We start from the raw sequence: 21737 nt of genomic DNA, 5'->3' as shown, positions 1-21737 counted from the left end.
GTTTTAAATGATAAGGGTCTTCGATGATGTGTTAAATGAATATAAACATTTTCGATGGAATTTTTCATTTTAAATTAAGCCACCTACTTAAAGAAAATATATACTTTATAGATACAGCATTTTCATGTGTTTTTCAACTATAAATCCCGGCTCCTCTAAGAACTTTACTCGAAAACTGCAAAATCTGCGTCATGTGAGAGTGTGGAATGTATCCATGGTAAATCCTGGCCAGAATGGTGGCAGGACTTAAGTACGTGTTGATTATGGAGCGTGTTTGTTATTATTATTGTTGCAGCAACATCTTCTTCTTCTTTCCCGTTGTGGTTAATGGTAGTTGGGAAGTACAGGGGGTGGTAAAACTTCTACACCATTTACCATATCCCACGACTAGCAGCAAACGTAGTTTTTTATGCAAATATTTAAGAGCATCATCGAAGGCACGGCGAGTGCAAGATTCTTTCCACTCAACGGGGTGCAAGTGTGTGCGTGTGTGTGTGTGCGGTAATGCCCCCGTCTGTGTGCGAGTGTGAGTGTGTGGGTGATTGCGGACGGGGAATCCCCTCCTGCGTAAGCCATATGTAGATATATGTTTATGTCTGTGCACTACACTCGACGATAAAATCGTCATGTAGTCGTAATGTCTGCATCAAATTGCATTTGCCCAACGCCTCTGGCACGTCGCTAACTCTCAGTCCCGCCCACTTTTCCCCAACGCCCCCATTTCCCAGTACACTCTTCCATTTTTCCCTAGAGTATGGGAGGTATGGGGGTTCCATATGTGTCGAAATCGTCAACGCAATGTGTATTTATGCATAGTTTAATGCGGTTCAATGTCTGGTAACGACATCAAAACACAGCCAGGATGGAAAGGAGTCTGGGGGGCGAACTCTCCGCCCACTCCACTCACTGAAGTCATAATCATAATCAGGAATCATAGTCAGTCGGTGGAAAAAAAAGAGTAGAAGAAGCTGCGTCTGACTTGAATAGATATTTTTATTATTTTCAAATTGAATTCGCATATCGTTAGTACCGGCAAAGATCAAGGGAAATCGGGGAGCGTATTGAAAGTGCGCTTGAATGCACGTTAACCAAATCGGATTTGTTTAATATATGATCCGGAATTTGAATTTGATTGCTAAGTGCATTCTATGTGCATATCGATGGTTTGACAATGTTATGACAAGACTTAAGTGGGGGGATTAAATGGTCCTAAACGGTTGCGATAAGGGGGATTACTTGGAGATTTTAAAGGAGCAGCAAGGACAAGGGAAAGTATAAATGTTTGGGGAAGAATGGCAAATTCTTCTTTTATTTTAAATATTAATTCGTAAAATTTATTCATTCTTACAAAGAAAATAAATACGAATGAATATTCCCAAAACTTTTCCTGCAGATAAGACAAAAGAAATATGATCCCTTAAAATAGTTAAGTTCATCCTGGGCTCGACCTTGGCTTTTTTCCCCAGCACGAACGAGACGCCCCATTCGTGTCATTTGCTTGTCTAGAGGCATTTTATCATTCTGCTGATTTGAAGTACCAGCAGAGATGTATTTCACTCAGTGTCCTGTATCTTGTTGCCTGCGTATCCTCGTGTCCTTCGCCACTCGACGATTTGAAGATGCAAAAATGTCCATTTAACCGAGATTTATGGCAGCCAGCAGGGTTATTTATGGCAATTTGTTTTATTTACACGATATCTGCCAGTGGCCAGATGGAAAGCCACCTCCATTCCCTGGCACTAAGCACTCGCAAATAAATTTGCACAAATTATTATGGGTCATGGGGATTAAATGCAAACACACTACGGCAAAAAAAGGCAAAAAACGAACAGGAGTTGTGCCTATAGCCATGGTTAAATGGATAAAATTCGATGGAAAATTTTGTGGGGAAAGGGGATTTCGAGAAAAACGCGCCCGCGGGTCAGTTTATCGCATTTATTGGCGCTCTATATTTTATACATAAATTGCGAGCCACGTTGCGTTGTTGCAGGTGCAGCAGCTGCACACAAAAACAAACTGGCAAGCACGCAAACAAACGGAAAAATGAAACCAAATGCAAATAGCTTAATACACATTTTTTGGCCAGGCCAGAACAAGCTTTTGCCTCTCTTATTTTATCCGCACCTATATACAAACATATATCTGCAAACATATAGATGGAAAACAGGGACCGCCGGCAGCATAATGAATGCCACATAAATCCGATGGCTCCGTGCACTAGATTTCATGGCTATGATTTTGTAATAAAAATGCATTTTTATTACGAAAATAAATTGCATTCCTTTCGCTGCCTTTTCTTTATTTATCTTTTTCTGTTTTTTTTTTTGTATTCCTTTGTTTGGATAGTTGAAGTGGGTGAGATAAATCCCTCAAATCTTTATTTAAATTCCCACCAAAAATATTACTCAGCAAATGATGAAAGGAATGAATGGAGCACGGAAACTGCTGGCAAAACAGGCAAATATTAATTAGTTAATTAAGGTTCAATGGCCCAGAAATGTGGGAAACTGGGAATGATTGCTTATTTAGTTGAATACCCCAGGGTTAATGTCGCGTGTATATAATGGGAATTAATTTCGGGTGCTAGGCAACTATAAAGATGATCTTAAAGGGAAACTTTTCTATTAAGTTTTGGTAATTATAATTTACTAAGAGAATTTTGAAAGGTAAAATTGCGATGATATTGTATTATTAAATAAATTCCTTTCACATTAATTAGATTATTAAAACACTTAATGCTTTAGATCAAAAATTTCGTGTACAAAAATGTCCCTTTTTTTACTCTCACACACTTTAACTGGCGTTCTTCTCTTGCTCCGAACCATTTAATTTGATTTAGTGTAAGCTCCAAAATATATTGCGTATACGCGATGTGAGCCGCTTAGCGTGCAAAACTGTTGCATGTTAAACGGGTTTTCGTGTCGTAAAGACCGCAAAAGCCAAGCAGCAACAAAAAGGGCCAACAAATGGCAATGCAAATCCAAAATGGCGTCAACTACAAGAAGTGGAGCCAGCAACAACAATGTCAATCCCTTTTTAAAAACTTTTATTGTGCAGTCGGGTGTAAACAAAAATGCCCCAAAAAATAAATACAAATACAAGGACGAGACGGAGACACGCACACAGATACACGCATACATGCACAATATGGCAGCGTGGAAAACTAATATGCTTTAATGGCTTAGGACTTTCAGGACTTTGAATGGCTGCCCTCACAACGTTATCCTTTTCTTCAGCCTGTGGCCCTGGGCTTTTTGCGTAAACAAGTCAGAAGGATAAAAAGCCACGACAATCAACTGGGCACTGAGAAAAAAGAGGGAGTTGTTATGATATAAAAAAATTGTTTTTAATAAGATATATGAAGAAGCTTAAGGAAATCTTTCCCAAAACTGAGCTTAATTTTGTGTTCAATTTATTTTGAGGGAACTATTCCTATTTATTTTATTTTATGAAATCAAAACTAAGCTTAACATTTTGTTTTATTTATTTCTAGAGAACTTATCCTATTTTTTTATTTTATGATATTAAAACTAAGCTTAGTTTCCTATATATATTATTTTATGATATTATGCTTGGTATAGAAAATATCTTACCTTCACCTAATATACCTATCATACCATTTCGAAATATAGTGCAAATTTTTAAAGGACTAGTATATTTTGATATAAAAAAAGAGTACATAACTTTTAGAAAGTTATTGCACAGTTTAGGGGTACTTCCCTGCTTTTGTTAACCCCTTTTTATTTATTTTTAGCCATCCTGCGATTCCGTCAGTGACTGCTGCATATGTTTGGCTTGACTTGCGTCTGCTTAATGCGGAAAATATTGCGATGATCAATAACAATCGCCTGTCCCCAGCAGCTCCAAGCCAAGGTCCGCCCCCCATTCGTTCCGCCCCTGGAAATCCCCCCATTAGCCCCCTATTGCCATTTGTTGTTATCATGTTTGGCGTCATTATTGTTGTAATTTATTTACGCTCTGCAACATTTTTCGCTTACGCCTTCGCTCAGTTTTTGCCTTTTGTCCATTTTCATTGTGTATGTGTGTGGGTGTGCGACTTTTATCAGTTGCGACAAATGTGGCAAGCTGGAAAAGCCCTAATTCTACCCCTCACACACACAGGCACACACAGTTTTTCTTCCGCCTTGGTGTGTGTGTGTGCATTTGGCATGTGTGCTGAGCGTTTGATCTTTCAATTATGGTTTATGGTTGATTGATAATTGAATGTCTAATGTGGGCAGCGAGGACCGAAATCAAAGTCTGCAACTTATTAGGAAATAGATTGGTGGTGGGGGTTGATTGGTGGGTTTCAGTTGAAAGAGATATTTAATCAAGACATACGATTTTCAAGATAATATAAAAATATTTTGTTTCAAAGGAAGTCTATCAACTGGAAAGTTTGAAATAATATTACAAGTTTTTACTTTATTTTCAAGTCAGTAAACATATTTTTTGACTCAGTCAATTTGACTCAGTAAAAAGCATAAGAATATCTTAATAAGCCCTTGCTTCTTCGTAATCTGTCAAATTCCTATAATTAAAATTAAACATTTAATTGTAAATTGTACAAAAACAATTTCCTCTTTTCTTCAACTTTCCTCAGGTTGCATTAAATCTGCGTTTTCCTTACCCCGAGATAATAAATTATACAAGAGCGAGGTTAGCACATACAGTTGACCTTTCCCAAGAGCTGCCCAAGTGAATACCTAAATAAGCAGCATCTGCTTTTTATATGCCCCCTTTGACACGCCCCTGGTCCTTCGCCCCCCATCCCCCCACCTGTCATGCATTAATTTGCGCAAATGACAAAAGCATGTTTGCTAATGGAAAACCTGTCTGTCAAATTTGCTTAAGTGAGTGAAATTTATTCTCACCTTGGTTATTTTTTCACTGCCCCCTCGCTTTTCCTTTTCGTTTCTCGGACGTCAAGGATGACTTTCCCTGTTGACTCGACATCGGGGTTAATAATGACCAAACATAATTAGTGGGAAAAGTGCAGCTTGTATGGGAATTGCAGTGTCGAGTAAAATGGCTGCGAGACTCTACCATTTATCATCCGATTGTGGAAATCGTCTGCATTTGACACTCTCCTCTGGGCAAACAATAAATTTAAAGCCAGTCCGAAGTGAGAGCAACAAATTATCCCCTAGCACACATGCCGACACAATTAGTTAGGAACTCGAAGAGGAGAAAAAACCAAAACACCACAAAAATAAAACTTGAAATGAAAACTATGCTCAAGTGATTTATGTTCTCCGAAACTTGCCCAAAGAAACGAGCGAGTCAGTGCTGGAAAACTATGCTATGCAAAACTTCAAAAACAACTGCCGAGGAGGGGGTGGTTGGAAAATCGAGGGGGAAAAGGCCAAGCCGCAGCAATAAAAATTGACGGCAGGGCCAAGGATAAAGGAGCTTGCCTATAAGGGATACGAACTCTGGGCAAAAACCCAGGGAAACAGCAACTAAGCCACATGTGTCGCGCCCCGATCGAAAGCGCCGTAAATTAGGTCAGCGGGAAAAAAGGGAAAATGTCGAGGGCGCTGCGGAAAAGCCGGAAAACCTTCAACCAGAGTGTAACTCGCCCACAGCGAAACAAATCGCTGAAGCATACCAAATCATGAGGGTAAAACGTGCTCACACTTTACAAAGCTGGTAGGTTTTATTTACAGTGAGGAAAACTTTAAAGTTTAAAGCTATTCAGATACACAATTTAAAATACAAATTTGTTTAACAATAATTGGCATTCCAGAGGTAAATTGGTATTTTTCTTCAATATATTTGCTTGGAAATTATTAAAATTGGGTTCACTTTTAATGTTTTATCTACTGTTCCAGATATAATAGTTTTTTATTTTTAAAGTATTTTAAAGAATAATTTATTTCTTAAAGAGGTATATTTTATATAACTTCATATATTATATATGGTTTATATATTTTTCTCTCTGCATAATCAACTCATCTGATGAATGTACAGATCTGTAAATCTACTCCATTTTGCCGCAGTAAATGTATTTATCAATTTGCAATTGCAAGTAGTGCAACCAGACAAAAGAGAAATCTCAGGGAATTACATTTTATTGCCATGCGGTTATATATATTTTTAGTTTTTTTCTGAAAGCTGAACTCGTTTTCTTTGGATAGTCAGGTGCCTAGACCTGCACTAAATAACTTAGCTCCATCCTTTCCACAGTTTCTGGCTTTCTGGGTGGGAAACTTTACTTTCAGCACGGTCGAAAGTTTCAGGAGTGTGTGTAAGCCACGAATTCCTTTATTTTCAGCCATTGGCGCAGTTTAAAGTTAAGCCAAGTCGTTGAAAAGTTGGCTTTGCGGCCAACGGCAGCCGGAAGGCTTCAAAATAAATGCGCTGCGAAAGTCAATCAAGTGTTGCAACATCGACTTCCTATCCGCTGCCCCTCTGCCACTCGCCACTTTCTCACTGAGTTTCCCTGGAACAGCATTTACATCTTGATTGCAATTGATAGGTGGTCGGCAGGGTAAGTCGAGTGCAGCAGGAGATAGTTAAAAGTGCCTGGCATTTCCTATTAAATATTAATCACACTGAAAGTGGACGATGGAGAATCTGCTGAAATCGATTGATACTGAAATGCTGTTCAGTAATTAATTGGAAAGATTAATGGTTCGAAATATATTTACGGAAATAGCTTTGTAACATGTATAAACTTTAAATTGCTTTCGTTGAAGAATACTCTTTAATACTTTTTATATTTATGGCTTATCGGAGCTTTCCTTTGATTTAATTATCACCCAGCCAAATTAAAAAAAATTATATTGTATACCTTTATTATCCTTCAATTTTTTCCATTTCCATTTTTTGATTACCTTTATTATCCTTTAATTTTTTCCTTATTTCTCCATATCCTTAGCATTAATTTACATTTATTTTCCGATTTCCTGAGTTGTTACCTGCTTCTATTTATCTCCCCCAGCCTCTTTTTCTCATTTTCCTTTCTGGCCTACAAAATAATTGCCTACTTTTCGGTGCCACCAAACCTCATTTGAATTCCCCCAGGTTTTTGGAACCCATGAGAATAAGTTTCGGTTTCCTCGAACGGCGTTTGTGTTTCCCAAACTTCCCCTGGACCTTCCTCATCAACCAATGCAGACTGTAAAATTATACAAATTAATTTGGGAGCGACAATTGCGTCGAGTCGCATTTGAGTGGGAAAAATAGGGCGGGAAGGGAAAGCTGGAAATCCCTGGGCTGGAGGATCTATTCCGGTTGCCATTTCCTGTTTTGGCGGCGGGCTGTGGGCGTGGCATGGCATTAATTATGCTCAAGTGTCCGCTGGGAAAGCGGCCAACACTTGTTCCATAATGACTTTTGTACCATGTAGACGACACGCCCTCGCCCTCAAAAAAACGAAAAAAAAGGGGGCCATCAGGCTTTTGATTTGATTTAGAATTCCAGAAGCTTTAAAAACGAGAAAGCGGGGAAAAAGTAAAGGATTTTATTGCACAGAACTGGACATCAAAAGTCGAGCTGAAAATTTATCGGTCCAGCAACAGCAAGGCAATATATCAGAGATTTATGTCAGCATCATCACCCACCTAAAACAGACAGAGACGGCATGCGAGAAATGGAAAGAGAGCAACAATGAACCAACTATAAGCCCGAAAAAGAGAGTAAATAAAAGCCAGATACGCAATACAAGAAAAAAGGACCCGAAAAGCCAAGGAAAACTGAAATTGGTGAGCGTAAAAATGAAATTGAGCAGCAGGCTCCAGTCTATCTTTAAACAAGTATATGTGTGAGTTGGGAAAAGCAGGGAAGCAAATGGCAAGCAAATTGTAAGCCTTATCGGAGCCTGTAGCTTCAGGATGGGAGAGGAAAATGGGAAAACGGATAAACTGGCAGAAAGCAAACATGCAAATAAATCTGTGGCTCCCAGAAGTTGCTCGACTTAATTTGATTGAAGGAAAAACTAAAAAAAAAAGTTGAGAGCGAAAGGGAATTAAGTGACCCAGCTAGGAGACAACTGCTTCTAGGATTTCCCCTTAGCGGAAGATAAAACTTTAATTTGTGCTTGAAAAGTTGTCAGGCAAGAGCTGTTTGAGAAATCTAAGTTTTGTTTTCCGTTCAGATAAGAGAGTAGATTTAAGAAAACCTAAGGAAAAGGTGTCTAAAAGTATGCAATGGAAAAAGACAATGTCTTTCAGAATGAATTCATGTAATTTTAAAGTCCGAAATAAATTGTTGCATACTTATTAGCACCTGAATATTTCTGAGCACACTTTCTAAGACACAAATTTAAGACACAGATTTCTTTTCCGCTCAGATAAGGCAAATGTGTCTAAAAGAACGCAATGAAAAAAGACAATGTCTTTCAGAACGAATTCATCTGATTCTCAAAAACGAAACAAATTGTTGTATACTTTTACACCTGTATATTTCTGTGCCCACAGTTCGGTTTTCCGCTCAGATAAGACAGAAAACCCAAGGAAAAGGTGTCTAAAAGTATGCAATGCAAGACAAAGTCTTTCAGAATGAATTCATCTGATTTTCAAGTACGAAATAAATTGTTGCATACTTTTAAACACCACACATTTTCTAAGACACAGTATTGTTTTCCGATCAGATATGAGAAGAGATCTAAGAAATCCTAAGAAAAAAGTGCCTGAAAGTAAGCAATGATAATAAACAATGTCTTTCAGAATGAATTCATCTGATTTTTAAATCCGAAATAAATTGTTGCATACTTTTGAACACCTGTATATTTCTGTGTACATTTTCTTTCTCCGAGTGCAAGATTGAAATAAAAGTTTCTTTGCGGAATGTCATTGATTTATTTCTTATCTTCTTGAAAAGAATTTTTTTCTTTAATGCGTTCATTTCATTACCCATGCTCTCATATTTCGTTTGATTCCCCACATTATTCAGCTGTGCCTGTTTGCTTTTATCTTTATTTTGCCCGCTTTTTCCCACTTCTGCCGACTTTTCCTCCGGCCACTTGTATTTATTTGTTCTCAATTACTCTCGCATCTTGGGGCCGCCAACATTTTTAAAGCTTAACAGCATTTTTCCACCCACTTGACTGCTGAAAATAATATAAATGTATCCATCCATATATATGAAACAAGAAAGAAAAAGCGAAATTGTTCAGCTCTTATTTCCATTTCTGTGGCTTATTTCGCGTTAGCCCATTTCTGGGCCGTCTGTTATTGTTGTTTTACGCTTTCGCACTGCCGCAATTTTAGATATTTCTTTTACTCGGCCAAAAGGGAAAAAGAAGCAGAAACAGAAATTGTGGCCGGCAAAAAGTTGAAGTTTATTTATTCTACTGTGGGTGTGGAAAACCAGGGAAGCGGGAATGAAAGCCACCTGCACTTTTTCTTTCACGTGCCAGCGACCACGAGCCACTTTTCCAGGAAAACGGGATGGAAAATGCCTGGACTTTCATTACATGGCCAGAAAACGCAGAAAACTTTTCACTTGCCCTCCCGTTCTTCTGTTTTTTTTTCTACTGTTTTTTTTATTTTTTATTTGGTTTTGGCCTGCGGCTCTGGTTGCAGGTATTTATATTTAAATGCGGCTTGCGGCTCGCCATTGCGCCTATTGTTATGCAATGAAAGTTTGTTCGCCAGCAGCAACTCCCTTAACCTCAATTTTGGATGGGTTTTTTCCCTTCCTTGGTTCTGCTCTCAAGAGCGCCAGTCCAGACAATTTTCATAAATTTTCCGGGACCTACCCGTCTTGCGGTTTCATGTCTCTATGGCAGCCATTTCTCAGCGACCTTCAATGTCAACCTTTTATTATGTTATTGACTTCTAACCACATTTTCACACCAAAAATATGTGTCCTTGACAAAAAGGACACACAAAGGGGCAGATAAAAGCTGTGAGATAACGAAGACTAGAAAAAACGTTTAGAAAACTCTGTGAACCATAATTTGTTGTGGTTTTTTCTCTTTTTATTATAGTTTTGGGGCCTAGCTCCTTTTTTCAATATAAAGAAAATATGCATAAACATAAATAAATAAATATATATAGAATTTTTGTAGTATATGCCTGACATATCTCATACATCCTAAACTGCCCAGGCATATTTATATATATTTATGTACATATTTTTTTGTCTGATGACGCAAAAAGTGTTTGCCCCACCCCATTTTTGTCTCTTTTTGGGGCTTGTATTTTTTGCTGTGTGCTTGCAAAGTGAAATTTATTAGAAACGCAAAATCTGTTTGCAGATTGTGTATAAGATTTGATTATTTATGGTCAGTTGTTTGTTGTGGCCAGCAAGCCAGAAGCCCACATTGAAAATTGGCTAACAAAACAAGCTAGCAAAGGCGGGGAACAAGCCAAGGAAAAAGCGTAAACAGATAGCGAACGCAGGCCAAGGGAGTTGATTTATGTAAATTTCTTGGTTTCGCCCACAAAAGTTGAGGCGGAAATGTTGTGGAAATATGGAAAATTATATTCAATAAAAATATCTTCCTCATAAGCCAAAAATTCGCATTTACAAAGAAAAAACTAAAATGTTTTTACAAAAGTTTCAGCAATAAATTAAGGTATTGTCAAAACATATATTCGCCAACCTCCGGAAATATGTCCATAAATTTAATTGTTGAAATATTGGCAATTTTAATTTAATTATGGTCAAAATGCCTATAAGTCAAGTTTAATTCAATTGTTCTTACTTTAAATCAATTAATAATAGCCGAACCGTAAAACATTTCTACGGTCTTGAAACTTATACCAAATAATTCCGTCTTGTGCGCAAGAAAATTCCAAGAACTTGCTTTAATTGTGTGAAATCTTAACCCACATTGGTCTGGGACCCAAACAAATCTCCTTGGACCCCGATTTCTTGGCAGAATTCGCTCCAACATTCTTTCAGCATTCGTGAGCTTTCGTTTGCCCATCGAGACACAAGTTTTGCATCCACTAAATTAAACTAGGAAAAATTCCCCTGCTCACACAAAAAACTCTTCAACACAAATTCAACTAATTAACTTAAGGCTCCTCGAGGAAGCAACCAAAGCCAAACCAGATCATTCCAGAATTCTCCCTCCATCAACAACAGGAAAAGCAAATAATTTTCAACAAATTTAACTAACGTCGAAAAAAACTTTACCCTGTTGTTGCTTTCAGAATTAACCCGGCGGAGAAAGGAGAAATTCAGAGGAGTACGAAAGAACTGGAGAACTGGAGCGTGAGGTCAAAACTAAACAGGAGGTAAGTTGGGCAAACAACTCCACTCGCAATTAACGCTAAAGGGTTTGGGTTCTGGGAATCCCCGAAAAATAACTCGACACCATTTGGATATATTTTAACTGCCTTTGACGGTATTTTATTACCGGTCACTATTTGCATACTGACTCAAAAGCACTTGCCGCATGCAAGTGAAAAACTATTGGGCTATTGGGGTTACCTTAATGAAATACGCGTTACGGAATTTGCGTTTTCCATGAATAATACATGATCCAGGTGGACTGCAACTGCAACTGTTGCTCCAGGCGTATGTATATGCGACCTTTTTGTGACTGACAAACTGGCAATAAGTTTATTTTAACAGCCAGATATCCAGTGGGAAAACTTTAACCCAACTGCCATTAAGGGGTTAAATAGGAGCTGTTCTTATTTTTGTATTTTTTCACCCTCCACTGTTGTACTTTGGCAAAAAGTTTTTTCGCTGAGTTTTCGTTTTTATTTCGTGCGTCCGCAAATATTGACCGAATTAACAAAAGCTGCTGCAAAAGTTTCACCGCAAACAAAGGCGAGCAAATGGCGGTGGCGAGGAACAGTCCCTTCTCTTTCTTACTTCGCAACCCCCTCTCTTTCGCACATCCTGTAAGTGGGTTACTTTGACCTGACCTGTCCTGCGAAGTGTCAACATGTCTTGGTAGCCCAAAAAAAAAGGAAACGCTTCGCAAATGGAAAACTTATTACTGACACTAAGCAAATTTTCTACCTCACTGGAAGACAATGATTTTTCTAACAAAAAGGAAAATTAAATAAATTAAAGTGCCCAAAAAAATGTCTTCATTTTTAAAATATTTTTAGAACCACAATTGAAAAATGTAGTTTAAACTGTGGTGTAAAATACTAAACATTTATATTTGTATTGCAAATACATTTTTATAGTATTTCAACCTAAACAAACAACCAGCTCAAACAAAATAGTTTTTATTTAGGCAGGAATCTACGGCCAAAACAAATTGTAACCAATCCAAAAAAATTTTGGAACTACAAAAAAAACTAAAATGGAATTCAAAGGAGGGGGCTTCGGAAGCCGGGGGAGTTTGGCTAAAAAATGTGGCCATGTTTAGTATTTGTATTTGGAAATTCCGTGCACGTTCGGCCACGGGGGTACGTGTTTGGTCCTGGGAATCGAGGAGCTGTTCACCAGATATCCACCCCCCGGGCAGTTGGAGTCCAGTTAGTTAGGGAATCGGTTGGCGAAAAGGGGTTCGGGGTGGTGCGGAGAGCCCTGAGGTTTGTCGGGTGAAATGCTAAAAGCAAAAAGTCATGCAACTAAATCCTGTCGAAAACGTTTTAAACTCCCAAGGAAAAGGAATAAAAAGGATTTGCGCTAAAAAGCAGTGGAAAATGTGAAAGTCAGCGGGGGCTTAGACCGGAGACTAATGCAAGTGGTGGACTTAAAAAAATCCAAAATATGCGGTTCGGCCATAACGAACTTAAATGAGCCAAGAAGGGATTTTCTTGGTTCGTGCCCTGCAATAGGAACTAGGAGTTTTCCCGACTCAACAAGATCATTTGATTTGGGAAAGTATGTAATTATCACGTCTTTAATGCCTAAATTGATACAATAGTTTGGAATTTATAGACCTCAAAGTATGTTTAAGCAATTAAATCATATCGATTTTGTTCATAATAAATATGACACATATATTCTGTCCAGTTCTTGATATAGTTACCAGTAACATGTCTAATCCTCTAATTGAGTTTTGAATTTACACAGCAGTCCGCTTTAATCCAAGTAGAGTACAAAATATTGGGTATCCCCATTACAAATCCTCTAAGTGAAGTCTGTTGGCAAATAAGAACTTATATTGCGTTGAGTCAGCACTTAGTGCAGACTGGCATGCAACATTGCATCCGTGCAATGCAGCTGTACCCCTGTGCTTTTCCCCTCTATCCCTTCGATTTTTCCTAGCCCATTTCCACCGCATTTTCCACCCCAAACTCGCCCTCTTATCGGGGAACTTCAGAGTTGTCAATGACTGTCAGCGGCAGACAAGCAGAAAAGCGAAGCACGACATTGCTGTTGGGTATCAAGGGGCATCTGTATTGCGGGTTTTAAGGGGCGGTGGAAAACTCCACACTCGACACTGCACTGGTGACATTTCAATTTTCACACACGCTCTGCGGTTTTTGGCAAACGAGAAGCCCAGCAGGAAAACCCAGTGAGGGCGAGAAAAGCGGAAAGAAAAACCAAAAAGAAATCAAAGCGATGCGATGTCTTAAGTGGAAGTCCAAGCAAAAGGGCGTGGCCAAAATGGGGGTGTGGCCACTATTGACCGCAAACCACAAAGTGCAAATTAAAATTCAATAAAGCACAAAGGGCCTAAGCCAGTGGAGGTTCACAGCTGGAAAACTTCAATTACAGTAGACCATTGCTAATGTGATTCCATTTAAATAATACAAAAGAAATGGTATCTTGATATTCCTTTAGAAATTAAATCATTATTAACCTGAGTTAAATCTTTCTAAAATCTTTGACCATATATTTTGCTTGGTTATAATTAAATAATAATGGGCATAGCTGAACAAGCCTGAGAAGACTGTCCCAGAAGATTTAGAAAAATGTTGAATGAATAATGGTAGATAAGAACCCTATAGATATGAATTCCGATCTTTATATATTGTGAGCCAATAGTTTGATATATCTTCTGTAATTTTGTTCGTAAGAAATCGTTTTTGATGCCGATAAATTTTTAATTAGCCTACAAAATTGACAGCTAATTTTTCGATTTATAACATTCTTTAAAAGTAAATAAAATGGGGAATAAAATTTTCAACATTGTTTTTAACTCTTAACAGTTCTGACAACACCGCCGATTTTTTATAGATTGTGTGTCCATCATATAAAATATTCATAAGTTCCCGAGTGGTGCAACAATGTTAAAAAAAAATAAAAAAGATAATAATCTACCAACTTTAGAAAAATTTTACCCCATCCATTGACCTCTGTAACTTGAAATACCATTTTCTGGCAGACTGTAAATTTCAATGGTAGTCAATTCCCAGCCCGCACCCCAAAATGAGTTCTCCCCCAAATTGCGTACTAATTAGCCACAGAAATTACTCTCTAACTGGGAAACAGCAAATGGGCGTGGGAATTCGGGGATTGGGAATGTCTGGGTCCTTTGTTAGGACAGTTCAAGGTCCTTTGACAAGGTCAGTCGTTAACCAATAGGCCTCCCGTCCCCGCCGCCATGGTCAAGCTTATTTGCACCCAATCTTATACCCCACTCATTTTTCCCCATTTTCGTTGTGCTGAAAATTGCATGCAAATTTCATAGCCCGGGGGCTTTTCATGCGAGGCTTTTCCGAGAGCAACAAAGACTAAGCCTGCCAGGGTTTTTCACACTCGCCTCCTGCTCCTCTACTCGTTGACATTGTAAATAAATGGGTGTGACTGAAAACTGTGTCAAGCTGCAAGTGCAACAAGAACAATAAAAACAATGCCAAACAGGAAATGTGCAAAAATTTGTTTAAAATTTCAACAGTTAAGCTCCAGACTGTGTTTTCTTTCGCATATGTTGTACACACACACTTGTGTGGCCACGTTTGTATGCAAAATTTAAATACACTTTATTGTTTGTGGCGCGAATTGGGTCAAGCAAATTGCAGAACAATCGCATGCCTGAGCCCATGAGCTATTAAAAACCGGTAATAAGTTGCGGTGGTTAAAGCGGAAGTGCACATGTTTACTGAGGGTTAAGTTCTGTAATAATGGTAATAAGAAAAGTTTCATAAATCCACTTGGCTTCACAATGAATATTCCTCACATACCATAATTCTGGAGAGCACTAATAGTTTTAATTACCATTTTATATTTATGTCTCACTCGCTAACTCTTCAGACAGTCTTTCTATATCCCAAGACCCCTCCTCCAATTTATTCTCCAGTGCAAAAATAAATCTAGTAAAAGCATGGCAAACATATTCATATATCAAGGTGCCACATAATTTTTATGCGGGCTACAAAAAGTGAGAATAAAACAAAATAAAAGTGAGGAAATAGGGGGAAAAAGTAAGCGAGATAGGGAAAAGCAAAGGTGAAAGCGAGTTCAGCATAAAAATCCCACAAGTGCATAAATTTCAAGCGGATTCTTTGGGGTTATGATGCTCTCAGGCAATAACAACATCCCCGGGAATGAGGTAAATTTAATATGCCCGTTGCACTAGGCAATGGAACAGCTTGTGCAACTGCAGTGGTGCAACACGTGCATGTGAGCCACACCTGCCGAGATTTTTGGACATGGCTGCATTTCCCGCTTTTCCTTACACTTCCCACCAAGTTATGGCCACAATTTCTGGGAGAACTCGGTACTCTAGCTTACTTCCACTCTTTTTATGCTTCCTAGCGCTTTTTACACGCTTTTTTTGCATTCACAAGTCGAGATTTCCAGGTGCCAACTTTGCACTTAAAAAAAAACATACCATGTCAATAACGTACTTTATTTTTTTTAATTTTATATCAAAAGCATTTTTTTAACATCAATAATTTCAAATAAATATGAAATTATTTAAAAAATAAATAGTATTTACTTGTCTAGTCTTTTATATCAACTAGTTTCAGATCAAATAGTGGTTTTATTATACTTAAAAAAATCGTACAATATTTTTTACTGTGTATAATAGGAAGTGAGAGGAAGAGTAGAGCTCTGTGCCGCTTAAAAAACCAAGAAGTGTCACCAGGACGACAAGGAAGCTTCAGCTTCTGTTGCTTCTTGGCCAGAACTTTGCCTTAGCTTGAGCAAATAAAATTTTTCCAAGCTCTGCAGGTGTGCCTGGAGCGGTTTTCTGAGGTGAGATGAGGTAAGGTATACTAGTGGCAGGGGCGGCGGGGGCGTGGCCCCTCCTATTAGCCTGGTTCGCATGCCAACTGAAGTGGCAATAAGTGCCATGCATATTGTCGCCAGCAGCTGCCGTCTACTCTGCACAGCCAAGGAAACGGGGGCAGAAGAGGGTTAAGAGATTGCAAATGCAACTTAGCTGGCAGTGCAACTTGGCTTATTAGAATTACAATCGCTGGATAAGAAGTGGTAGAGGTCGAGACGGTCTGATAGCGGAAACAAGTTCATAAGAACGTCACTGAAGCTTAGAAACACTCTTAAGAAAGCTATTAATAAATAGGATGAGAAGAACCTCATATCTGTTATTGATTTTTTTAAAAATGTTTTGTTGTAATATATAACCTTTAATGACTGATGTTGCTTCCAATGTTTTCTTAGAAAGTTTTTGTAATTTTGTATTACCTTAAAATACATAAATATTTTTGAATACAACTTGAACACTACATTTCTATATACGTGTGTTTTGTGAAAATTTCTTTTATTTGTAATATCTAACTTCGGCGATTTAACTTTTGACTTTAACTTCAGAGTTATGTACATTGTACAACTACACAACATTCTTCTGGTTTTATTCCAAACAACTCTTAACTTTAGTGTTGTGTCACATTTCTATTAAATGTACAATTTACCAATCTTTTATTAAGCACAATACAAACTTCGTACCCAATTCTTGTTAGCCAAGCCGTAAAAGTTTCCACCCACCGCAGACCCAGCGGTTACAACAACATTTATTTCAACTTTATATCAACCATGACTTTTTCAACTCCGCTCTTGCTGTATTTTATTTTTCACAAATTTCTAATGGATTTTCCTGGGGTTTATTTTTTCAACCAGAGAGGGCAAGGGGGAAGGATTGGCCTGGGCCTTCGACTTTGGCTTGTGTGCACTTGACTTGAAGTGGTTTATCCATGTCAACACGGCTGCCTTGTCAATGTTGGTGGGTCAGTGGTCTCGGTGGTTTCAGGGCTCTATGCAAATTGGAGCCGCGTTCAAAGGTCAACAATGGCGGGCAACAAAGGATAAAAAGGTCAAGCAATTAGTGTCACAGCCGCCTGTCCAACTGCCAGACATTCGTTGAAGCTTGTTCAACAGAAATGGAGGGCGGGAGTCCCCACCAGGGTTTGATGGGATAACAGATAAGGGTATTATTACACTGGCACTGCGTTTGACTTTGATTTGTGAGCCTAGATATGCATGTGTGTGTGTGTGTCTGAACTTTGACCTGCTATCTGAGATTTTCCAATCACTTAACTTTTCACAAGTTGCCCATTAAAGATCGCATTAAAAGCAAATGTGCCAGCCATATGTGACTTGCGCTCGAGTTTTATTTACACCTCGCAGACAACCTGGTTTCGTTTGTGACACATTCCGTTTTGCCTTCTCGCACAAGAAATTTAATTACGCATACGCTTAGTAAGCCCGGGCTGCACTGGGTAAACTCTTCTCATTACAGGCACTATCCTAATGAGCAGTGCCAAGATACTAACACAGCTGGTTGCGAAGAGACCGTTTAAAGGAGTCACAGGGTAGATATGGGGTATATGTGCTACATAGGGATCTTTTAAATTACATGGTATGGTTAACATGTCTGGCAAAAGCTTAAATGTAATCTTAGTTTCCTAGAATTTGTATTCAAAATTATTCATTCTAATTAAGGATGTACTATTGAAATCAAAATTAATTGTAAAACCCAAATAAGTCTGGTATCTAGGGCAATTGGCCCTACTAATTTTAGTAAAATAGCTAATTAAATATAATATTATTTTGAACTTAACAATTTTAGTTATTTTCGCAACTGAATAAATATGAATTTAAATAATAACGTAGAATTTTGGTTTACCAAAGAAAGTAACAAATTTACCAAAGGACCAGGGAGCTTTTCCTTTCCATTCTAGTATCACTTGGAACATATTCCACTTCTAAGGTAGAGCTCAGTCCGCATTCGAGTACATTTAAGCCTCTTCCTTTTCCACTTTTTACATATTCATTGCGTTTTAGCCTGTGGGTGCTTGGGTATGAGTACTTCCCCTTTTTGGGCCACACTTTATTTTCATTTTACTTTTGGCACACGGAGTCACTAGTTTCTGGAGTGGCTGCCCCGGCCTCTGCTTGCAGTTAATGTAATATAACCATCATCAGGGTCTCGGGGCTTTAATGGCCTGGCGCCCTAAGATATGCTACACTTTTGCAGCATCGTGACTGGCACGAAAATGAAATGATTTGTATTCGCGCGAAAATAAATTATGTGCAAGTATTTTAAATACGTTCCCTGAGCATTTTTTCGCCAGCTGTCTTCTACTTTTGTTCCGCTCAAAATGAGCGCGCAATTTTTCACCAGCTCGGCCCGAAGGAAAATGGTGAAAGGAGGTGACTCTGTCTATGGGTTTCAACATAATGAAAATGTCGAAGTGAAAGTAGTAAAATTTACATAATCTATGCGCACGAAAATAAATGAGAAAAAATCACAAGCGACTGCTCCCCTCTCGCAACTGCAAAGATAAACATTTGATTAAGCGTATTAGATGAAGGGAAAATGTAAGGAAAATGGCAGTGATGGAGGAAAAATATCCTTGCAGGTAACGCTCCACTTGATAGTGGAAGGCAGCAACTTTTGATGGCACAGCGCCAGCGATAGAGAGACGAGAAAACTTTATTAGATGTGAGAAATATTAACATGGCGCACACTGTATATATATATCTATATATCGAGGGGTGTGAGAAAAAGTTCCCCTGGGTGCAACAACTATGCAAATCGACATGAAGCACTAAAGGCAGTGAAATGGCAAAGTTGTTGATGCTAAATTAAAATGCATTCTAAATGCAGCCACGACAATGGAACTCCTTCCGAAGTCAAGACTTTTCGAAAGGAGTAAGGAGCGAGCGGACAGATGGAATAATACATAGAAATAAGCGCAGAATAATAGAAAACAATGGGGTGCTGCAAAAGAAGTCGTGATACAATGGCAAAAAGTAAAGGGGGTTACATTTTTCTCTCAAACGGAGTCTCTTGAATAAACCTTTAATTATTAATTGTCAGAGCATGTGGAATGTTGATAAAGGAACCCTTTTTTAAAGTTTTTGGAAATAATATTGTGAAAAATATTCATCTTATTTGTATTTTAACAAAGTTAAATTTAAAGCTAATGCTTAAATAATTTATTCGTATTTAGCCAAGGAATATATCTTTATTTTTGTGGAAAGCTTTTACATTACCTGTACTTGGTTTCCCGGGAAATATTTCCCTCGCTTTTATCAAAGCTTTCAGCAATTGTCAGTAAGTCAGTCGTTTTGGTGGCGCGAGCTCTTCAACAATGCGAAAGCCAAGATAAGCTCAATAAAACTGTCGCCTCGCCACTTGGCAAATACATTTACATATGCTCTCTTTTCCCCAGTTTTCCCCAGTTTTCCCCGGTTTTTCTCAGCTTTTCCATCTCCCTCTTGCCTTTTACAAAGGAAAAGTGCAACATCAGCGGTAAAAAAAAGTGATAGCCAGACCCCCTGTATTCCTCTCTTTATTCAAATGTGCAAAATATTCATTTATATATTTCACTGCTAGTCAGGCTTTTCCGCAACCAAACTACAAAAAAAAAACACCCAGCCAACTCTTGAAAGGAAAATGCAAACGTCATCGACAGCAACAAAAGGTTCCATTGAGAGGAGTGAACTCTTGTTTCTAGTCTATGTTGCACAGCTTAAATTGGTTTAACCTCTCAACTGCCCCGGAAAGAGACCCAGTCCCAAAAATTCTGCAGGAATAAAATATTAGGCGATGAGGTATCTTCCCAGGAACCACATTTAATATTCCCTTTCTGTAGCATTTATTTAAAATTTATGCTGATGTCTCCGTCTGTCTGTGGACCCACAAATGACACTCGCCGAAAGAGAGGAACACATTCTGTTGGAAAGAGACAGCCACTCGCATGTGTGCTTATGTAAATGTATTTACTTGTCTGCCGTCATTTTGAGGCAGTCGCCAGTCACAATCTGCTACATTTCCATAAATATTTTAGAAAATTTACATAAAATGTTAAAGGCGCTGGAATTCCAAGAACAAGATCAGCCGCAAAAGAAGCGGCAGACAAGCGGAGAACACAAAATAAAAATTAATTCATGACGACAAAAGTCAATTTTGTAAATCCACAAAACATATGGTGCAAGAAAGCCACAGCCCATATGTATCTGTGAAATGAAAATGCAAACGATGTGCGGATGCCTTGGCATTTCTACCTCTGTTGTTTTTTTCTCCATCCCCCCAATTTTTAGATTTCCCTGGCACGTGGCAAAAATTTAGACGCATTGGGCCGCATAAAATTGCATTAAAAGCTAATGAGCTTGAAATAAAAGACAATTTGCTTTTGAATTGAAATTTTCTCTCCTTCTTGTGGCTTTGGCGTTTGGTCTTTTGTTTCCGTTGCGGCCAACCAAAGAAAGCCATTAAAGGAAATTTTCTTTAAATTACAAAACCAAAAAGTCACCAGGGGGCGGCTGCAAACGTGAAAATTGCGGTTGGCATGCAAAGTGGTGACCTCAAAAAGTTGCAGGAGAATTTACAATTTTCTTCAGAAATACTTATCTACAAATATTTATTTGCAGTTTATAGAGATATGTATAATTCACTTCACTTTTTTAGAGAACGGTTAAATACAAATATAAAAGCTTTTAAGTTTATTTTCCTATGCCCTTCCTTTTTGCTCAAATACTGCCAGAAACTAGTTTAGATGGCTAAACATTAGATTACCTATATGTACACCCCAACTAGTGTTTGCCTGTCTGTAATCAGCTTATGAGAGGCTCCTAATTACATTAAACTAGCTATTCAAGGACCGGTTATCTGATATCCATATACTCACATCCCCTCAACTCTGCAAACCCATATCAGTATCTCTTCCTTTCAAGTAGTTTGCATAGCTCGTAGAACAATTTGCGAGTAAAAAATTTGCTGCCATTGCAGTTAAATGAACCAACAAAGTGGGCGAGAATCTCCCTATACTGTGTGGGCGTGGCATTGTGTTGAAGTGTTGTTCAGTCTTCTAACCTCATCAATCGTTTACTTTATGGCGGAAAGGCTTGGCATTTATTGAAGCTGCTTGCCAAGGCCTTTGTATATACCATGTAGCAGCACAATATTTTCTATGAACTGGGAAAAAAGTTGTATGATATAGGAAAAAACTTTCCAGTCTCTAGATATTTATAAAAGATCGTCTTAACATTTTTTTCAACTGTCTAATCGATTGATTAAACATACAAACTTAAGTAAATATGTAATTTAGATTGTATTTCATAGAAAATGTATTCTAGAACGTCTTAGTTAATTTAACATGTTTATATGTTACAATATATTTTTTTGAAAATTTTCCAATCCGATTTTATCAGTGTACAACCCGCCTGGAGCACTTGGTCCTTTCCTGGCTGCATGCGTATTTACAAGAGGACTCGGGGGCAAAATCTCGTCCGACTCTCGACTGCGTCTGTCGTTTGCATGAGGCTCGTCATTTCTCTACCTCCCAAACCGAACCATACCACCCGGTCCTTTCTTAAATCGGGCCCATAGAAAGTAATCTTAATGGCTTTTTTGTTGCTGGCGAAGCAGGAGCTGGGATGCGGTTGCAGCAAAAAGGGTAGAAAAAAGTTCGGGCAGGCCATGAAAATTGCAAAATGCATTCAACGTTCCG

At 38.4% G+C, this 21737-nt stretch overlaps 1 protein-coding gene across 1 annotated transcript in view; it reads left to right on the top strand.

The window, feature by feature from the left end:
• Positions 1-21737, top strand: part of LOC108019120 (uncharacterized) — a 129989-nt gene that overhangs the window by 21954 nt on the left and 86298 nt on the right. The window contains exon 3 of the mRNA XM_017086852.4: positions 11112-11195. The gene's annotated coding sequence lies outside the window, so the exon portion shown is untranslated. The remainder of the gene's footprint in view (positions 1-11111; positions 11196-21737) is intronic.

Source organism: Drosophila suzukii, chromosome 2L (assembly GCF_043229965.1).
Source record: "Drosophila suzukii chromosome 2L, CBGP_Dsuzu_IsoJpt1.0, whole genome shotgun sequence".
Lineage (NCBI taxonomy): Eukaryota > Metazoa > Arthropoda > Insecta > Diptera > Drosophilidae > Drosophila > Drosophila suzukii.
The sequence above is the reverse complement of the archived record's forward strand: the minus strand, read 5'-3'. Positions and strand labels throughout refer to the sequence as shown.